The 21,783-nt window shown below is 46.6% G+C and overlaps 2 long non-coding RNA genes across 2 annotated transcripts in view; one reads left to right on the plus strand and one right to left on the minus strand.

Annotated features, from left to right (window-relative positions):
- Positions 1 to 12,644, plus strand: part of LOC109320131 — a 20,615-nt gene extending 7,971 nt beyond the window's left edge. Inside the window, exons 2-3 of the long non-coding RNA XR_002103724.1 lie at positions 349 to 353; positions 12,572 to 12,644. This is a non-coding gene — a long non-coding RNA (uncharacterized LOC109320131). The remainder of the gene's footprint in view (positions 1 to 348; positions 354 to 12,571) is intronic.
- The window catches only part of LOC109320130, an 18,290-nt gene continuing 8,909 nt past the window's right edge, over positions 12,403 to 21,783 (minus strand). The window contains exon 4 of the long non-coding RNA XR_002103723.1: positions 12,403 to 12,415. This is a non-coding gene — a long non-coding RNA (uncharacterized LOC109320130). The remainder of the gene's footprint in view (positions 12,416 to 21,783) is intronic.

The raw sequence follows: 21,783 nt of genomic DNA on the forward strand, positions 1-21,783 counted from the left end.
AACATCAGCTTGCAGGGACATGTAGCTTTCCTTAACATAGAGAGCTACACCCCCGCCCCTTTTATCTACATGATCCCTCCTGTACAGGGTATAGCCAACTATACCCATGGTCCAGTCATGGGTGAAGTCCCACCAGGTCTCCGTTATTGCTATGACATCATAATTATTTGCATTGAGCAGGAGTATGAGCTCCTCCTGCTTGTTCCCCAAGCTCCTGGCATTTATGTACAGGCAGGCAAATATCCCCTTGGGGACTCTTGCCTTGCCCACAGATTGTACCAGGGCTGGGACAGGGGTGAGCTCCCTTAAGTGCCTTGGCTTTGCAAGGGTTGCTCAGTGGGCCAGCAGTGGCCGTAGTCCCCCTGTCCCCAAGCAGGCTTAGTTTAAAGCCCGGTGGAGCAGGTCAGCCAGTTTGGCTAAGAAGAGCCTCCTCCCCAGGGAAGAGAGGTGGAGGCCATTTCTTCCAGGCAGCTCGCTGCCTCTCTCACCAAAGAGCAGGCTGTGGTCATGGAAGCCAAAGCCTTCCTGATGACACCAGCACTGCGGTCTTTGGTCGATTATGTGGATCCTCCTCTCCCTCCTCAGTCCATAGCCCGAGACTTGGAGGATCGATGAGAATACCACCTGTGCCCCCAGACCCTTTAGCCCCACTCCCAAATCCCTGTAGTGCCTCATGACCCGGCTGGGAGCGCTCTGAGCCATGTCATTGGTACCCACATGAATAAGGAGCATAGGGTAGTGGTCTGTGGGTTGGAGGAGCTTAGGGATCTTCTCCACAATGTCCCATATGCAGGCCCCTGGGAAGTAGCGGACTTCCCAGGGGCTAAGGGGTCAGAGCAGCAGATTGCCCCCTCAGTCCCCTTCAGGATGGAGTCTCCCACAGCAAACACCTTACGTTTCATCTTGGGGAGAGCAGGGGCGGTAGCTGCAGGTGAGCCTGTGTTGCCTGCGGGAGCTGGCAACTCAGCAGGCTCTGCTGGAGCAGCAAGAGGTGTGTACCTATTGGACAGGGCAGGGGCCTTGGTGTGGCGGGCCTTAGGGCCCTTGACCACTTTGCTCCATGCCCCTGACTGGACAGAGTGGGAGGTCCTGGAGTCCTGCTTTGTCCTGGAGGGAGACCGTGGTCTACCCTCTGGCTCCCGGGGGAGAAGGGCCTGGCAGTAGGAGTCGATCTCCTGCTTGCAGTCCCTGATGGCACGCAGTCTCTGGACTGTGGCCTGGAGCTCCTCCAGCTGGCACGCCAGAGACCCCAAAAGGGAGCAGACCCCACACATAATTAACTGATGTCATAATCTTACCCTCTACTCTGTGTATCTGACATGCCACATTATTAAACAGGTTCAGTTTTATGCTACATTTTTTTTCAGTGCGTCAATATCTTTTCCGATATACCGTTCTCTTCCATGACTGCAGTTATGCTGCAGGGGAAGGAGCACCTTAATGAATTTCCCAGATTTGATACATTTTGTTTATTGAATTTTCTTGTAACATGAAACATGATATTCTTTTCAGGGATACATGGAAAGGTTTCACTGAGTATTTCCTTGTTTTCTGTCAGTTGAATTTGGGGTTGGAGGCCGTACATTTTACAAAAAAGTACAAGCAGCAGGTGGCTCCATTGTGTGACAGCAACCTTAGATCTTCACTGCAGCTTAACAAAAGCTTTGGTTAGTGCGTACAGCCAGAGCTGTTTAGCCAATCAGCAACTCCTAGTTGTTGAATGTTTCCACTGTACTTGACTACTGCTGAAGTCAAGCTTCAGATTTTCCCCTGTATCTTGCTTATTAATATTCTCTCTCCTGTGATGAGACTCGCCTGTGGTTGTAGTGGGAAGTTGATGATATTTTAAATAAAAACCAAGAACAAAAATAACTAAATAAATAAACCTGAAGGGATTTTAACTAGTGCAGACTTGGAATTGAAATAGTCAGCCAATCAAAACTCCAAATGTTTACATTAGAAAAGGACTTGTCTCTCCTGTTCAGTGATGCGCCTGTCACCGGTTAGTATTCTTATACAGCACTGTCCATTCATAAAACTTGAATACAGGAATGCCCTGCACACATCTTATTGAGCTCTTATACAAGAGGGTACTGAATGAGCCTGATCTCAACAACTACCACAAGCACAATTAATGACCCAACCTTGATTGGTTTGCCTAGAACCAAAAGAAGTTTGGGTTCTTCAGACCCACTTATGTGGGAGAAGAAAACAGGCTGTAGGCTTTGGATGAAATTCAGCTGTGAGCAAAGAGCACTAACACAAAGCCCTATCACTTTGGATAAACCCATATTAACCTTTCAACCGCCTTCTCTCTTCCTGCCTAGCCATAGATAACCCACTCCCACTATAACAGATGGAAAAAATGGTCCTATACATGCAACTGATTGTCTTATTGACACACTGCCAGAAATCAAAAGTCACAGAGTTAAAATGAGAGGCCCTTTTACAAATGTGAATCTGCATTTTACCCCTATAATGATCCTACCTTAAGCAGAGGGCTGGAATAGGTGACTCCATGAGGTCCCTTCCTACTTATTTTTCTATGATCCTAAAACTAGAGAGATATTTGGATCCCAGGCTTTTTGTTTTGGTCCTTCACTAACCACAATGAAAGCAAAGGAGGAACTGCCATAGTCAGATAGTATTTGGACTGTTTATCAGTGTCAAGCACAATTTCTTGCTTTCCCTCAAATTAGGTTTGTAATAAATAGTGTAAATATTTATACTTTAGTAAGTATTTTTCTAATAACAAAATTTAATTTAAGCTCATATAGATTACTGAAAAAACTCAACAGAACAAACATTACTGAAGCCCCTGACCTGTGGCCCTGTATATGTTACAATTATCATGCAATTAACTGGTTAACTTAACAATAAAATTTAGATGTATGGTATATATACAAAGCAACTATCACACCATGTAAATGGCCTACCGGCCAAAAAATGGCCTATCAGCTATGAAGAAGCTGTTTGAAAAATGTAGAACAGTTTTGTAGCAGGTTTCTATGAAGTTTTAATTTGACCATGTGGCATGTCACATGCACCAGGTGATAGTGGCTGACCACATGCTTCAACATGCCGGGGTACACTGGTCTCTTTCTTCTCCCTGCCCCCTTCCTGCAAAATGAAAGGGACTCTCTGTGACTCATGCTGAACTCTGCTGCCCCGAGGTGCATCATCAGGAGATGTCATCATGACTCACTATCCCTCCCTGCTTTCCTCAATCAACCTTCAAAGCTACTTTTTTAAAGCTCTTGGCTCAATCTCCTCCTACTCCTCCCATGGGTTTCCTTTCACTCAGTGGGAGTTAACTCACTTGGCATTAGCAGAAAAGGTTCTTTAGGTAAATTCAATATTTTTTATTAGACCAACTAAAATAGTTGGAACAGTTCTTCTTTGTAAGCTTTCAGGCACAAACACCCTTCTTCAGGTGTTTGTGCCCAAAAGCTTGCAAAGAAGAATTTTTCCAACTACTTTAGTTTGCCTAATAAAAAATACCTGATTTACTCAAAGAACCTTGTCTACCCATGTCCTTAGACCAATATGGCTACAACCAACACCCCTTCTCATTTGCATCACAGATGAAGGTGTGAGAGGGTGGCTGACAGACCCTGCCAGCATCTCTCCAGCTCCCCTTGCTGGGGAGGTGCTAGCAGAGCAAACTCCTGCAGCGCTTTTTCCCCCTTCTGGATACCTTGCCTTGTGAACCTTAAGCAATGTTACCTGTCACCTGATGGAAATGACATCTCCCAGGAGCCTGAAATTAAGAAAGGTCAGATTTACAATTTGTTCTGTATGCTTTCTTTTTCAGAAGGGTTTTTGCATAGAAAACTGTCATGTTAAGAAGAGATGTTTACAAGGCAAGGGACAGTGTTTGTCACTACTTTTATAAATAAACAAATCAAAAAGGAAATTCAAACTAGACCTCTTACCGTGATGGGTTATTTTCGATTGCCTTTGCCTTATTTGTTTTTTATAAACAAAGAATAAGTGATACCAGAAAGATACGGGTCACATTTAAAGATAAGGATCGTTTTAACTTGGGTCCTTTTTACCGTTGAAGTAGAAAAACACCTTTTCTTGTAGTGAAGCCAAAGGCAGAGAAAACCATTGCCATCTGTGCTCATGAGGTGGTTCTTTATAGCTTGTTCCCATGCACAGTGAAACCACAGCAGCTCCATTATGTTCAGCCAGAGGTGTAAGCAGAGTTTGGCCCATGAAACGGGGGTGGGGGGGACCAACTGTACAAGCGGCGCACACAGTGGTGCTCAGTTAGAGTTAGTTTTGGTGTGCATAAAGTACCAGTGGCTGTAATAGGCTCTGAAACCTCCCCCCCACCATTCAATGTTATAAAGAATCATACAGAAACCAAACCAGAACTCACAAATGCCTGAAGGAAGCTAACTCCCAGAGAGCCGACTAAAACCTAACCTAGACTTGGTTAGCCATTCCTAAATTGAGACAATTGGGACAATGCCCTTCCCCATCAAGCTAAAATTAACCCCATTCTAAGCAGAGAGAAAGGTGGTGTGTACTGCAAAGAAGTCAGCAAACATGTTGATAAAATTATAGGGTAGGAAATTACCTTGAGGAAGTTGTTTTTTCCCCCTGAGATTTAATCTAAAACTGCTTTGCTATGGTTTAAACCCATTGTTTTGTGTTCTGCTCACTGTGGAAATAGATTAACAATTCTGCCTTTTCTTTCTGGCAGGCTTTCAAATATTTAGAAACTGCTTTCATGTCCCCACCTTAATTTCCTTCTCACCAGACCAAGCATATTTAGTTTCTTCAGCCTTTTCTCATGGCTGCATTCCAACCGCTTTGTCATCTTTATCATCTTATAATCTTTAGTTTCTCTTAAAATGTGATGCCCAAAACTGGACACGGTGCTGCAGTAGAAGAATAAGCACCAAGCAGAATGGTACCATGACATCCCATGTCTTGCTTCCATCAAGGCCACCAGAAATTGCATTTACCTTTGCTTTGACAGCTTCACGCTGCTGCCAGGTGTGGAGTATGTGAAGCACCATAACTTGCAGCCCCTTCCCAACAGTTCTGGTGTCTGTCTCAGCAATGCTATTCCCTTTCTGCATTTGAGCATCTGTTTTTTTCTTCTCTGTTTGGCACCGCACACTGGTCTTTGCTGAATTTTATGTAGCTATGTAGACTGGTTTTCCACTGGAATTTATCCATTTTAATTCTAATCCTGTGTTCTTGTGACTCCTCCCAGTTTTTTCCCACTTTTATTAAAGGACCAAAATATCAAAATACCTATACAAGGTCATACATTTCAACAGGCACTGCTTCCAAGCTGTTGAAAAATATTTTGTTCGGGGGCAATTCTGCTAGTGCAGATTTTTCTATTTAAAAGATATCTCATAACATTATGTGCCACTGAGTCAATAGTTTTCAAATACTATATAGTTTTCCTTAGCTGATGGGGAAAACTGTGCATGCTGAGAAGAAAGTGGAGGATTTACCTTATGGTAATGTCTGAGAGAAAGCATTTCAAGTTGCAGGTTTGTGCCCTGAGACCTCTCCTCTGTTATTTCTTAGTTAATTAAAACCAGTTGTTAATAGTAGTAGAAACTTTAAGTTGACCTTTTCAGCTCTTTCTCTTCACTGTGTTTTAGAAATCAGCGCAGGTACCATCCCTTCCTTGGCCTCTTATAATCATCCAGATTATTGCATAATTTTATAGTGAATCTGACATCTCTGAAGGTGATTGAATTAGATGAACCTTGAAGACCGCCCCAAGCCTATGAGTCTGTGTACTTTTTAAAGGTAAATCATTACATTCACAATGTATGCTCCTTTTGTATGGGCATGCAAGGTTCTTTGGGTAGATGTGATATTTTTTATTAGACCAACCTTTTATATGGACAGTTTTATGGAGACTCAGGCTAAGTACAAGCATTCAAGAAGCGTGGGGCAGAAGTGCTCTACCTTTCAAGCTTCACTCTAAGTGCCCCAGTCTAGGTTCAGAGGAAGCAGAACACACATCCTTGGGGGTGAGGGTGGGACTCGGAGCCTGCCTGCACAGCCAGAGGACAAGAGGTAGAAGGAGGGTCTTATGTGCCTCCCAGCATGCCCCACAGGCTCCCTAGGCTGCTGAAGACTCTCAAGTTGAGCTGAATGGCTGCGTCACCCTGGATTAGCTGGCAGGGATATCACGGCCACCCACCTGAATGTCCTCCCTACACACACAGAGCCCAGGCATCTTGAACACACACACACACACACACACACACACCTCTGGGACATATATAGACACACGGAGAACCCAGGTGTCTGGGGCACTATGACAGGGGGTAGTCCTGAGGCCCATCACTATGTCTCACCCACCACACCTTTTGATATAATTAATAAGTTGTTTCTAGGTGGAAGGCTGCCCCTTTTATGTCTTAATATCAAGGGCTCCAACCTGCCCTTTTATCATGTCCCAAGCCTTGCAAGTGTTATACTCCTAATGTCATCTCTGTGCACCCCTCAGGTGCTGGACCCTCTGGCCTGTCTGGCGCTGGGCTCTCTGTGCCCCTGTAAGTGCACTCTACCCAAATCATGTGCCCCTTCCACCAGGCACTAATGAGGCCTCCAAACCTCCCCTTATAGCCTCATCCCGGTCCTCCGGTGTAAATAGTAACACAAGCATAGGCCCCTAGGCTACAGTTTAAACACTAGCAATGACAACAGCATTATGCCCCTTTAAGGGGACAAACTTCCATGCTTAGGGCGACATCCCCTAGCCCTAGGTACCTGGGAGGCTTTTAGAGTCTTGCTGCCCTTGGGTAGTAACGCAGGCAGCACCAGGTAGAATACCTGGGCTCCAGCCCTGGGCTTATATGCCCTGAAACCCGGCCTCCTTCCAGTCACGGGACACCTGCAGGTAATGCCCAAATACTGGCTTAGGGTGTTGACCTGGCAACCTGGAGCTGTGGAGCTCTTTTTAGCCTGCAAAGCTCCTGGCCAGGCTGCTTCAACCTTATAGGAGCAGGCACATCTCAGTGCCCTGCTACAGGCATGACTAGGCCACCAACTTCCATGAAGTCAATGAGGATGATGCCTGCCTCTTGTGCAACTCCCCGTTCCCTGGGGTGATGGAGAGCAGGCATTACACTCCTGGGAACCCCAATTTTGTCATCAGCAATATCTTTGCACCCATGAATCCTCACTGGGGGCCCAGCCTACCCCCTCCTGCCCTCGCTCATGAGGCCCTATGTGGGAGTCACTGGACCACTGGAAAAAGCACTTCAACTACAGACTGGATCTGGCACCATGAGCACACATGGCACAGGGATGGGGGAGAGGGTGAGCTGCACCCCCCTCCAATGACATTACATCGCAGCAGGTTGTCCAGATCCATGAAGCCCTGGTTGACTGCCTCCTCACCTGAATGGACTGGGAGCCCTCCCTGGATGAGTAGGGCTTGAGGGCTTCTAGTACCCACACCCTGGCACCAGGCCATGACTCTCCTGGCACAGGCTGCTGGCACAAGCTCCTCTGGCCCTGCATCACAGGCATCTCTGCCCACAACCCAGGTTGGTCAGGCACCATTTCCCTTCCCCACCTTCTCCCCACTCTCCCACAGGGGCACATGGCAGGATGCAAGAGAATGTGGTGCAAGGAAGAGACGTGCCTCAGTTTAAAAAGTTCTAGTTGTCAAACTTTAACAAAGACAACCTGTTGAACATTGCTCATGTCTCAGCTTCGTCCCTCTTCCCAATTAACACCAAACAACAAACCTTTGGTGGTGGCAGGGTAGGGAGGGCATTTGAGAATGGGGTGACAGAACCTGGAACAGGGGTTGGGGCCGGGGGAATGCCACAGCGCCTGAACTCAACAAACAGGAAAGCTTGGAGGTGAGGCATGGGGTAGGAGGTTTTTGACCTGACACTCTAGGTTCAAGGGTTCAGAACAGGGAGTCAAAACCAGGGACTTCTCTGTGTAGGAGCTGGACAGCTGTGTGATCCCAGACCCAATGTTTGTTTGAGAGAACTGTGGGCCAGGAGGCATCACTGCAGCTGGTGCTGAAGACTGGCAGATTGGCTCAAGGGTCGTACTCAGAGGGAGGTGGTGGTGGACGGGTCATATTTGACCTGGGGGGAAGTGGGCAGCAGAGTCCCCCAGGGCTCGGTCCTTGGGCCTGCACTGTTCAATTTCTTCATCAGCAATTTGGACGATGGGATGAAATGCAACCTGTTTAAATTCGCTGATGATACCAAAATTTGGGGTGAGGTGAGCACGCTAGTAGGGAGGGAAAGACTGCAACAAGACTTGGATAGGTTACAAGAGTGGGCTGACATAAACAAGATGCGTTTCAGTACTGACAAGTGCAGGGTGCTGCACGTGGACAGTAGTAACCAGCAGCACACTTGGGAAACTCCCTTCTTGAGCGCACAGAGGCAGAAAGGGATCTTGGAGTCATTATTGACTCCAAGATGAACATGGGCCAACAGTGCGAGGTCACGTTGGCAGGGCTAACTGGACCTTGTCGTGCATCCACGGGTGCATCTCAAGTAGAGCCAGGGAGGTGATCCTCCCCCTCTATGCGATGCTGGTCAGGCCACAGCTGGAGTACCGTGTCCAGTTCTGTGCGCCCCATTTCAGGAGGGATGTGGACAACATTGAAAGGGTCCAGAGGAGGGCCACCCGCATGATCCAGGGACTACAGGGCAGACCCTACAATGAGAGACTGCGGGACCTAAACCTGTTCCGCCTTCACAAGAGAAGGCTGAGGGGGGACCTGTATATAAACTCACTGGGGGGGGCCAGAAGGGTTTAGGGGAGATGCTGTTTCCCCTAGCGCCCCCTGGCATGACAAGGAACAATGGACACAAGTTGTTGGAGAGTAGGTTTAGATTAGACATCCGCAAGAACTACTTCACAGTCAGGGTGGCTAGGATCTGGAACCAACTTCCTAGGAAAGTGGTGCTGGCTCCTACCCTGGCGATCTTTAAGAAGAGGCTTGATGCCTACCTGGCTGGACTCATTTGAGTCCAGTCTTTTTCTCCCGCCAAGGCGGGGGGTCGGGCTTGAAGATCTACAAGGTCCCTTCCGACCCGACTTCTATGATTCTATCATTCTATGACTGCTGGCTCTCCCATGTGGGACCCCTGGCCCCTTGACCCCCAAAGCCCCATCAAGGACCCCTTCAAGATCTCCCCCTTCAAGGACCATGGACCTGAAACCTTTGCAGACTCCTGGGAATTATGTCAGGCAGCCAAACCAGGATGGGGGGGCTGCCTATTCCCACCAAGGGTGCCTTGTTCCCCCATAGCGGGCCCTCTGCCAGGAGTGGGGGCTATAGGGAGCAGAAGAACTCCCTCTCAGGCCTTTTGGTAGGAGGGTAGATGAGCTGGGACAACTGGGCTCTGCTGCCAGAAGCTGCCCCAGCAACTGTCTGGCCCAGTGAGATGGTGGGCCACCCTTTTCCCCCAGTTCTGAGTGCTCCTATGACCCTTTGGGACCGACCTGGGTGGGGCTGTGCCTACCTGGTGACTGGCAGCAGTCTAGGACCAGGTGCATTAATGCTCTATCCTGGTGCTGCAACTCTTTCAGCCCTGCTGTGGTTCTCCAAACAGCAGGTGGCCATCAGGAGCCCCCAGCCATGCAACTCAGCAGCCTGGGGGAAAGTTCCCCCCAGCTTGTCCATTTCCCGCATACACTGCCTGATTCATTCCCTCAGCTGGTCTTACAGCTCCTGCTGAAAGGAGTCTATGGTGCACAGCCTGAGCCCAGAGGCTGTGACTGGAGCTTGTAATGTCTTCTTTTCATTTCATTTCATCAACACCTTATATGCACATCTTTCATTCACTCAGCAGGTATTTGGCCACCCATCCTGGACTCCCCTCCCCATGCTGGACTTCTGTGCACAGATGCAAAGCCTGCAGAGAAGGGGGAGGGTTTGCTTAGCTTGAAGAAATCAGGAGGGGTTGGGAGTGGAGGGGGAAGGTCCAGGGCCAGGATAGGCCCATGATCACTGGAGAGAATTGGGGGTTGCCCTGAGGGGTTGGTATAGTGAGTGCCTGAGCTGTGAGATTCAGAATCAAACGGTGCCCACTGGACCTCACCCACAGATCAGATCAGATCACATCAGAGGGGAGGAAAAAGTGTTGGGCTGCTTGCCAGCCTGCCCAGGTGCGCAAACCAGGAGTCACCTGGCAGTGAGAGCCAAGGAGCTGAGATAACAGTTCCCACATGGGAATCCTTCCATCATGTGTCCCTTTCCAGTAGTGCCAGGAGGGAGGAAGGTCTTGGCGTTTTTTGACAAGGGAGAATGTTTTCTGGTTCCTGCAGTGGTTGTCAGACATAACTGTGTGGTCTCTCCTGTCCCTGACCTGGGGGTGCTCTCTGCAAATACAGTTTACCCTTTTGCCTGCTGAATTCAGTAAGTACTATTGATGTCTTTCTGTGAGGGCCTTGGGAGGAGCTGTTTATGTGCAAGCACCTGGGGTATCTGTGCTTAGGCTCAAATCTCCCATGGAGTGCAGCATGGCCCTGACAGAAGTGGCAAGGACATGTCAATGACGTGGATTTATGATCCATTGAATGGGACATGCCCTCTTAAGGGCCCAAGAGCATTGTGGGGAGTGAGGAGGAACTGGCACCTTGTCTGGGCTCTTGGCTTCATCTCAGGAGGGCAGGGGTTGGCAGAAAGTGAGTGATTCACCCTCCCCCTATGCCCTGGCATTCCCAGCCCCACTTCTTCAACCCCAACCCCTTGGTGAGCTTCTCAGCCATAATGGCCTAAGATAAGGCTATGACAACAGGATTCAGCTGCCCCCACTGCCCTTTTCTCCCCACACCAGTGGCTCCTCATTTCCCCCGGGGTCTGGGTGCCTGGCATGGTCATGTGGAGCTCAGGTGAACCTTACCATTATGGGTTTCAGGGTGTCCGTGTTCATTGCCTGACTCATCAGAACTGTTGGGAGAAATGGATGTGGGTCCTGCAGGGTCAGCCACTGGTACAGGGGGTACTGGTACACACTCTGTGCCTCTGGGCAGGGCACAGAGATGTGGGAGAGGACTTGGGCTGGAGCAGCTGCAGTACCTATGTGGAGTACAGTGTCACAGGGCCTCCCTCCACCTCCTCCTCTTCCAGTTGGGGTCCCTGTGGTCAACACCTCCAGAACACCCCTGTCCTGTTCTTGGCAAGGACATGGGACAGGGGTCCTTGTAGAGCAGCATGGGCTGCCTCCATCCTCCAAACCACTTTCTAGCACCAAGTACATAGTAATAATGCCTTCTCATCAATGTGGTCTTGGCAAGGCACTGCTTCCAGTCTGTTCTGATCCCTTGCCTGCATCTGCTGGGTGATGTGCTTGAAGACATCTTTGATTTGATGCCCTATCTGGAGCTGGTGCTGGATTTCCTCCTTGCCCCAGATGATAATTAAATTCTTTACTGCCCCCTAGTGCCAGTTCTGTGCCCAAGTTTGGCTAGAAGCAGGGGACAGGCTGGGTTTGTCCATGGTCCATGGCAGTGTCCATTGGGATCTTGCTGTCTGGGGGGTGGATGATGATCTGGCTGTGAGATCTATGCCAGGATGGGAGCTGCAGCAGATGTGCAAAGGTATGGTTCAGGACATGTAGCTTTTTCTCTCACTTCAGAGGCTTGGGGCCACTGCTCCCACTTCACCTGGGTTTAGGTGCTCAGGCCACAATCTCAACATCCCCAGGGGTTTTCAGCAGACACCCCATGATTCTGGCTATGCCACACACCCTGCCTGGGCTGTAAAACTCAAGGGTCCTCATCCACCAAACAAGGGAGGTGACTGGCCAGGCCCCACATGGTCCTGAAGCTTCCAAGGTTGTCTGTCAGCTTGCCCTGGTTTGGAAGTTCAATGCCCCCCATGCACTCAGTTAGCTAGTTGATGATCAACTAGGTAATTGCTAAGTGAGGAAGAAAAGGGGAAGTCAACTTGCAGTGAAAGAGAATGAAGCATATAGCAGAAGCCTTCTTGCTGAAAAAACTACAAAAAAAGGCATAACCTTAGTTGGCTTCATTCACCCTGGATGTGCCGTCTCCTCCCTATCCCCTTCCCCCAAACTGTATAATTTTTGCATACTTGTAATGGCTCTTAATAATTACCTAGCTCAGGCAATTTCTCTACCACATTGCAAGGAGACAAAACATGGGCAGGCTAAAGATGTACCTTATAAAGTAAATAGTACTGTACTAAGACCCACTTGAAATCAAGGGAAAATTACCCCAGTTGTAGATTTAAGTGTTACTATATTTTAAAAACATGCATGTGAGTGAAGGACTCTGATAAACGTAAAAAAAACCCCCAACCCCCCCCCCCCCCCCCCCCAAAAAAAAGTTAATTGCACTATCCACTAGATAACTTCAGAAAACACACGCTTGGAAATGAAATTGCCCTGAGTGCAAACATTCAGTGCTTTTCAAAAACCTTTGAATAATTTCTTGGTAAACAAAGTATTGTCCTTGGCTGTGGGATCTAGGGTCCGCTGCCTATCCTGCAAACGCACAATGCCTCTGCTTGACTGATAAGGTTAGGGCACCAGCAATTAAAAAAGAACTGGAGGAATACTGACACAGTACCAAGTGTGGCAGAAGGCCACCTCTGTTTCTCCCCAAAAGCTCTGCTCTGGGACAATTTGGTTAAGATAGGCCCTACAGAGGGTGGATGATGCTTGTGAGTAAGCTACCTGAGATCTAACTACATATATAGCTTGCAGTAACTCAGATGCATGATCAAAGGCTTCCCAGCCATGCCAGTTTGCTCTATGGGATTTATCTGATATTGCTCTACCCTGTACCCTATTCCAACCCTACCCCTTGTAACCAATAAAGTTCTCCTTTGTACCTAGTGTGGGAGACTTATTGGGAGTGGGTCTAGATTATGCCTTGAGGTCCCCTTGGTTCAGCTGAATAAGGGAGGCCACTACTTGTACTTCCAACTGAGGGAAGCATCCCAAATTCCTGAAGTGAATCAAGTACCCTTGAGGGCTACTGGGCCTTTGTTTCCCAGGGTGCACAGAGCCAGAATCAAGCCCATCCCTGGGTGGTGGCAGTGTTACCCCCAGTTTGTGGGTATGCTCCAGGAAGAGGGTCAGCCAGATGTGGCACTTGGAGGCCTGGAAGGTGGTTGGGCACAGTGACATGGGTGGCTCAACGTAGGAGCACCCCCTACTGGCCCACCACACCAAGTACCTGTTGATTGTAAGATATCCTTTTTGGGGCATGAGCTGGCAAATTGGAGAACCTGACCACCTCCACTCACTGAGACTTCAGGAGGGTGACTTTTTTGTCTGATGAGTTCCAAAATTTTGTTCAGATTTTAGGAAATCTACTGGGGTCAGAAAGGAAAATCAAATCACTGCTTCTTTTGCAGGCAGCAAATTGGGAAGGCAGGAAAAGAGTTTCCTCTCCTCCCCTTTAAGAATGTGACGTTTTTCCTAAGGGGGTTGCTCTAAGAGGGAAAAACTACATTAAGGCTAGCAAGACCATTGGCTATTACTATTCACAGAGCCAGGAAAAGTGGCAACTGAACAATGGTAACTAATAAAACAAATGATGTAGGAGCCTGACAAAAAAGCTAGCTGCCCAATGTATTTATCAATGGGAGTTCTAGCAGCATACCTCAAGCTCTGTAACAAACTGTCTGAACCAGCTTTCTATCATGTACACATGGTTCCAAACCATTACTCGAGTGACCAGGATTATTAGAAATGGCTTTAAGACATGAGAACAGAGAAACACTCTCTGCTTCTTTTTGGACCATTAAATGCATCCAAGGTTTCTGGAACTTTGTGTCTGTGAGCTGGACTCAGGGATTCCTGGTCCTATACCCTGTATTGAGCACAGGCAATGTAAGTGCTTCTCACAATCTACATTTTACATGTGCATTCAGTTTCCCCAGATAAGTTGGAAAGCAGTGATGCTACATAGTATACATAGGTGCGTTGATGTAGATTTTGGGCATGTTCAAGTACATTTTTACTTGCCCATTGCCAGAAATCAGTTCTTAAGACAGGTTAACTGCGAGCAGAAGCAAAATATCAGGAGATCCATATTCAACACTTGTGTAGCAGGCACCTGGCTGGGCCACACTTACCAAGACTGCCAGAGTGCTCCGCAGTTGGCAGACTCCCAGGCCATCCTGAAGAAAAGTGGTGAACTTGAGGGCTGACAACACACACACACCCTGTGACCCCGCTCCCTAGATGGGGTGTGCAGACAGCAAGCAAAAAGCTCCCCATGGGCCCATTCCCCATGCAGGACTGAGAACCAGAAGCTGAGCTCCACCCAGGCACAGGGCGCAGCTTAGGAAGAGAACACATGGCCAGTGCCTCTGGTGCTGCATAGAGCCTGGAGGCCACAACTGCAGGAGAGTATGAGCCCCTCAGTGACTCTCAGCACCTGGCAATGGCCACAGGGCACATGGGGGCAATAAGGGGTTCAGGTTGGCCCAGGCCCCTGCAACCAACCTGGAACTTCCTTTATAGGGAAGTGCCAGCATCAGAGATGGGGAAGCACTGGCGTAGGGCCCACACCACTTCCCTCCACCAGAGCCAAGGACATCTGACCTGAGACCAGCTTGACCTTGGCTCCCTTCACAGAATCCTGACCGCACTGCAGATGCTGGAGGTCAGGTACCTGCAGGCGCTTCATAGGGGTTGGTAATACCCATGGCTTCAGGTTACCCGAAGGGTTTGGCTCAACACGGGCCAGCCCATTCAGATTAGGCTTACAATAGGGAGTGAACCCTGAAGAGCCTTGATCATCTGAAGAAAGGCAGCTGCATGCTGCAAGGTCAAAGAGAGGCCTGAAGCAGACACAGATACCATTATTTAGGTTATATTGGCTATATTGTTATTTTGATTATATTGTTTATTTTTACACAGCCCAGATGCTGTTGGCCACAGACCCTTATCAGAATCCCTGGTCTTGGCCAACTCACGCTGATCCCAGGCCACTTGGTTCTCCTCTTTCAACAGACCTTTCTACCCAGCATATGAGGTCAGGTGCCTAGGAAAGCCAAGTGCCTACCCCAATCACCAATGGTACATCTGAGTGGAAAGGGGTGGAGTATAGGGGCAGCACAGCCCCCCCCAAAATTCCTGGACATCAAGACCTATGCCTGTCTCAACAAGCCCCATACAGCCAGGTACCACCTCCTGATATCTTTTATGGTTACATCAAATTGTGGCAGGTAGGATACAGAAACAAGGGGGTAAGACACTCATTGAGAGTGCAGCATCCGGGCTCCCCCCTGGTGTGGCCTCTCGGCTCAGGTCCCACTACAACTTACTCACCTGCACCAATGACGATATGAAACAAGAGAAATTCAGCAATAAGCAGTTTTCTTTGTGTGGATGGATCTATAGGCATCATAAGTCATAATGGGATCTAGTATAGATGTTTGTTACAGCGCTCTAACCTACAGTGCTCTAACCTACAGCGCTGAAGTCTGATTTTTTTTTTGCTAGCTAGCTTTTTTTGGCAGCTAGCTTTTTTTTGTCTGATCTTTTTTTTGTTACAGCGCTCTAACCTACAGCGCTGAAGTCTGTCATTTTTACAGTGCTCTATGGGCCCTGACTGCCTGTTCAGTTATGGCTGTAGAGTGCTTTCTGCATGCCTACCACGCAATAAATGTAACTTCTGTACCTGGCCTCCCTGACTGAATCCTGAAATCAGCTGTTGGCAGGTTAAATGGAAAAAGAATGATTTCCTAATGATGTGTTTTAAATGTACTCATGGCTCTAAAAGCTATGCATAGAGCCTTCTGTTAATAATCTGCATTAATAGATATACAAAGAACGATCCTCCATGGAGGGTGAAACAGGTGTAAAACAATTTTCAGCCGGACTTGCAAGGAGTGAGAACTAGAGAACTGTTGCTAAAGTGAGTTGCAGCTGTGCGAAAAGCAGGACTTAGTAATAACAGGAAAGTAGATTTTCATATTAGCAGATGCCACACCTCCCTGTCCAGCACACATGGATCCACCAAAACTCTGGTTGTATACATTCATAAATTATCAGAATTTCCTAATTCATATCAAAGATATTGAACCTTTTGTAACATTGAAGAGTTTGAAAGCCAGATCCCATTTTTTGTGGCTTGAGACAGCTTCTAATTTTCAGCTTCACAATAAGCTCTTTTCAGTGAAGAAAATATTTCTAAAGAAAACAGAAGCAAAAGCCATACTACAAATCCTTACAGCTTTCACAGGGAGAGAATAATTAAAAAACAACTAAGGAAAAGCTATGTGAATTTCACACTGCACAGTAGGAATAACTGTGAATTTCTCATCAGGATTAATTTCCCAACCCTCTAGGATACTCCCACTGCTACACAGTTTAGAAGTTTTTTTTTTAATAAAGTCACTGGCCTGAGACTGGGGGAAGGGAGTAGGAGGCAAAGGAATAATATGAAACCATCATTTTCCTGGCTGGAATGGTGCCCATTGTTCAGAGAGAGGATGGAGATTACTATGGCTTTGGGCAACATACGGTTGCCCTCTTTTCTGAGTTTAACATTCCCACTTGATATCTGATCTACTGAAGTCAGTATCCCAGCAGTGTGAAACACTTTAAATGATTAAGGAAGAAGTGGTGTCTGGACACGTTAGCATTCTAGGCTATTCAGATATACTTTTCCCAGAATTGTAGACATACATACCTCCTCATTAGCTATTGATATAGGATGGGCTCTGTTTCAATGGAAGTGAGAAACCACATTCCAGCCTTGATACCACCAGCATGATCTTCGAGGCTCCATACCACTGAAAGAGATGGGTTCAAGCTGTCGAATTTGGAACCTGCCTTCAGTTTTTCCAGAGGCAGGTGGTACTCAAATTTTAAACCAGAGCTAAATGTTACAAGAAGGCATCCCCCATGCCATGCCGTAAGTCAGACGATATTTGAAGATCAGATTCAGGGTGTGAACAAACTTAGTCCTGAGTAAAGTGACTTTGTAGTAAAAATGGAGCTGCTACCCAAAGGGAAGTCACTCAAATCCAGGGTAAAATTACCCCTGGAAAGAACTGAAGAAACATTCCCTCAGGCACAGTTACACTGGCATATGTATTCTGTGTCTGCAGCTGTAGCAATGTCTTTAAGGTACAGGCATTACACTTTTACTGGTATAAGTGACTGGAATCTGGCCTGTACACACAACAGAAGTCTGGCATGCAAAACTGGTCTATACCCATAGCAGAACAGAAGTTTGTCACACAAAGACTGGTTTAAAAATGGCAGAACCTGGCCTAAGAGTTGACCCCTCCCCCCCCCCTGCACCAAAAGGTGAACGTGTGTTTTCTTCACTACCAATTTAAACTATACCACTTACAGAAAACTGTGCAACTTAGATTGATTTCACTTCAGGCTTTTTGAAAGTCTGTACCTAGCCTAACTGTTTGCTCAAAGCTAATAGTCCAGCAGTTCTCAAACTTTTTAGGCTCAAGACACCCTTCATTAGACCCAAGGCATCTCCTGGAAAATGCCTACTCTGAGCTTTCACTCATTTTTTGACTAGGGAAAAATAATAGAGCAATTATTTGGACACCTAGCAGTGCTATATATTGTTTAGCACCCCATGGTGCCTTTAAAAGGATCTCCCAGAATCTCAGGGAGCCATGGCATTCTGGTTGAGAATCATTGCTCTGGTCCTTGGTTCTCTGTTGTTAAACTGTGGATGATAGGGCTGACCTACTTCAATGGGATGTTGAAGATTAATACATTTAAAAATAGTGAGCAATCTTTAAATACCATATAGATAGGAGCTGTCAACACTGTGTTTGAAACAAAGCAAAAAAGTTGGTCTAGGACTTTCCTTGCAATAACTTATAGGAAGACGAAGGAATTATGTTCGGCTTAAGGGACTGCAGGCAGATCTCTGAAAGATCAGGGCCTTGAATAGGAATATTCTTAGTAGAGTGTCAGTTGAGATATAAACAGCACTTTCTAATCCTTTAGGTTGTCTATAGTAGGAAATGATTTAGCTGGAACTAAAGGGTGTTTGTTAATGTGGAAGTATTTTATATTTCTCTAGTGTAGACAACATCTAATGGACTCTGAGTCTACATTGAAGACTTACCAACTGTATGGGAAAGGGTGCAGACAATAGCTGCAATAAAATATATTATAGCTAAGATTGTTAGACCAGCAGTTGTTCCCTGGGTTTTTTTGCATGTTGCCCCTCACCCTCCCAATCTGGGCTTTCTACCCCACTTCCTATCAGGGTCTAGCTGTTATATGGAATTCCTGTTGGGCTGGTGACACCGTCAGTTTAAGTGCTGGAATCCCATTTAGGGTCTCAACTCTTGGTTTGGGAACTACTGCTTCACTTGTGAATTTACCCGTGTCCATCTTTATTATTTGTATACCTCAAGTACATCGCCAGTGCTTCATACATAAAGTTATTTATCACAGCAATGAGCCAGCCTCCCATGTCAGTTTTGTGTTGCTTGTATAGAATCCAGTATAATATACAGACCAGGATGCACAGTAAAACCAAGACAGACCACAGTTTTGGCCATTTTGCTGACTGAGACTTTGGCCCTGTGTTTGCCGACAGACTACACAATTGAACTAAATTAATAATGACGTGGAATGGGAACACTCAGTGGGCAGAAGGCTGCCCTGATAACCCTGGACTGGTTCTAATTTATTGTTCTTTTAGCATTTTGCATAAGCCTGAGTCACAGAGGTCACATGCTAAAAGCTGCCACTTGTTCACCAGCCGAAAGGAACCCTTTTCAGAAAGATGCTAGAACTTTCATATGTCATCTGAAAAATAAAAAGCCCAGCTCAGTGTGAAATCAGCTAACAGTAAGCTGTGTCCAAGGTGCCAATCAGATGAATACAACCCCTTTCATGTTAAGGAATAGCAGAGCTCCAAGGAAGGCAGATAACAGCAGATAAGATCAGAAAAGTTTGGCAGAGAGTCAAACTGCTTGACAGGCAAGGGAGAATGCAGATAAAGAATGTGTTCTGCCTAGGAAGGCCTATATCAAGTTAAACAATACAGGACAGCCCTCCAGACTACACACAGGCATGCTGTATGGGTGGTAATGTTTGCCAGCACCAGTGCTGAACTCAGTGCCTTGGAACAATCTGCAGCCATCTGCCACTTATAAAAGCTATTCATTTGGTCACTGGTTACAGTACACCTCATTTGAAGTGATCTACTGTTGCTTTAAAATTCAGACAAAAGTTCAGCAAGAACACTTGGGGAAAGAAATATGCTTAATGTTGTTACTTGAATCTGCTGTTGCCAATAGGAGACAGCTGGGTCTGTTTTCAGTTTGCTCTTCAGTCCTGGGATGCAGGCAAGCACCACATCTCCCTAAGGAAGAAACATAAACTTACTTTTCCAGACTGGTCCAGTGAATGTATTTTAGCTTATCCACTACTACACACCTTCTGACCAGGTTTAGAAAGAGAAATTATGTGCCTGACTCACTCATAGCAGTGTAAATCAGGTGTAATTCCACTGAATTCAGTTGAACTGCACGGATGTCTAACAGGCTAGGATGAGAATGAGCCCATGTCTTCTTTCAGCTAAAAGATGGGTTAGCCTTACAGAATTTTCCAAAAAGAAACGTGGCAATCACAAATCTGCTTATGCTCCTGCTTCATTTAGGCCTTCCTTTCTAGTTAATTTTGATTTTATTTAGAAATATATGTTATAGGTGTGAGAACCCTCTATGTGAATAGTTACATTGTACGAGAAATTGTACCACTTAGATGCTGACAGAAGTGATGGTTTGTCATGTGATTGGGTCCCTGAAGCATTCTATCTGTGCCCAGACAGAATAGCATGGCTGCAGAGCGCTTCAAAAGTGCCTGATTGTGTGACAATCTGAACCCTCATTATATGAGGGCTCAGATGAAGGCACTCCAAAGCGGAGCACCTTCATTAACTTCTGTCAGCACATGCTAGGAGCAGGGCTGGGCTCTTGCAGCCCATCTCTACCCCGGTGCTGTCTTGAGAATGGGAGGGGGAGAAGGGAGGGAAGTGAGTTCAAATCGGGTTTGCCCAGCCTGTGCTGGAGAGTGGGGAAGGTAGCACAGGCTGGGCAAACCTCAGATTGAGTTCCTTCTGCTCCCTCCCCACCCTCTAATTCTCAAGACAGCATTGAGCTGCGAGGGAGGTGGGGGTGGGACTAGGGGAGAGAGGCTGCAGACACACAGCTACTCCAAACTTGATTCCCCAACCCTCTGGACTCACCAGTGAACATCTGTTGGGTCTAGGGGATTGTTGTAACTCACAGTGCTTCCTGAAAAGGGCCATGAGTTACAGCAGGGAGCTGAGTATCTGTCAGTGTCCTTGGCATTCCTCTCCCTGGGGAAAGGAAGGACGTGCTTGGCAGCTTCAGAAGGAACAAGTCCTTGAGAAAGTTCAATTAACTTTCTGTGTGATTAGTATCAGCATTCTCACAGGGATACTTCTGGAAGTGAACTCTTTTCAAAGGCAAATGCACACATTTGGGATACCATCTTCTGAGTGCCCGCAAGACTGATGCAGCTGATAGAAACTCTGAGGAAACACTCTGGACAACACTCTGTTCCCAAACAGTGGTACACATACCACCAGTGGTACGCAGACCACTAGTCAGTTGTACACATTAACAGATTTATAGAAATTACTTTATATGTCAAAAATTTGTTGGTGGTACTTAAGGTTGTATCATTTGAAGTTGGTGGTGTGCAATCTGTCAGAGCTTGGGAACCACGGCTCTAGACATTTCAGAATGGAACATCTGTTCTCACCTCACCAGCTCTCCTTTTGTTATGTGAGCCTCAAGCACCATTTTCCTTTACAACCCTGCAAATATGGATTATTGCTACTGGAGCACTGCTAAACAATATGTGGTGGATAACAAACATCACTTACATGCAGACATATATGAGTTACTGAGAAACAATATTTGTTTTTGCTTGACATCTTAGATGGAGGCATAATGTAGTTATGTTGAATCTCAAAATGCAAACAAGCCACCAAAACACTAACTGATGCTTAATCTCCTCCCTGCAGAAGCTAGCAATGCAACAAGTATTTAAATATTTAAGTGCCTCAGGCTATAGGCTTTCCTGTAACCCCACATCCTGAATTCCTCCTTGAAATCAATGGTATGTTTTCCATTGTACAGAGTGCATAGCTCTCTATTTTCAGTGGCATTTTACCTTTCCTTCTTAAACTAATTAATGGTAATCTGTGTTAATACCAAAGCCTTTGTCTGAGAGCTGCCAGTTTCTTTTTCATGAACTGAAAGCTCAGTACATTCTTTAAGATGTCCTCAGGCTGTTGTTGAATAGACAATAGGGGGAGTTCATGGGGTTGCTCCCGAGATCTCTATGGAGTACTCTAGCAAAATGCTTTATATTGTAACAGAAGGTAAACTGTTCAAGGTTGTGCTTTCCCTGCTCTCCTTTGTCTTTCTTGCCTCAAGAAAAAGTCCTGTTTTATGTCTCAAGTGTCTCCAATCAAAGACTTTTGCCTGCAAACCAACCCCATAGCAGCTAGGCTGCAAACTATCTAACTACTTTCCAGAGCAGTTGCTCAAGAAATATTTGAAATGTCAAAGACAGCTGCACTTAAAAAAGAAGGAAAAAATGTTATAAGGGATATTATTATAGAATCATAGAAAATGAGGGTTGGAAGGGACCTCAGGAGGTCGCCTAGTCCTACCTGATGGTATTTAGCACTGAAAAATGCAATGTTCTCCACCTTGGGAGGAAAAACCTGCAGCATCCTTATAGGCTTGGCAGTGCTACGCTGGCTAGCACTATGGAAGAAAGAGACTTGGGG

This window comes from Crocodylus porosus, unplaced genomic scaffold, assembly GCF_001723895.1.
Source record: "Crocodylus porosus isolate Cpor-Errol unplaced genomic scaffold, CroPor_comp1, whole genome shotgun sequence".
Lineage (NCBI taxonomy): Eukaryota > Metazoa > Chordata > Crocodylia > Crocodylidae > Crocodylus > Crocodylus porosus.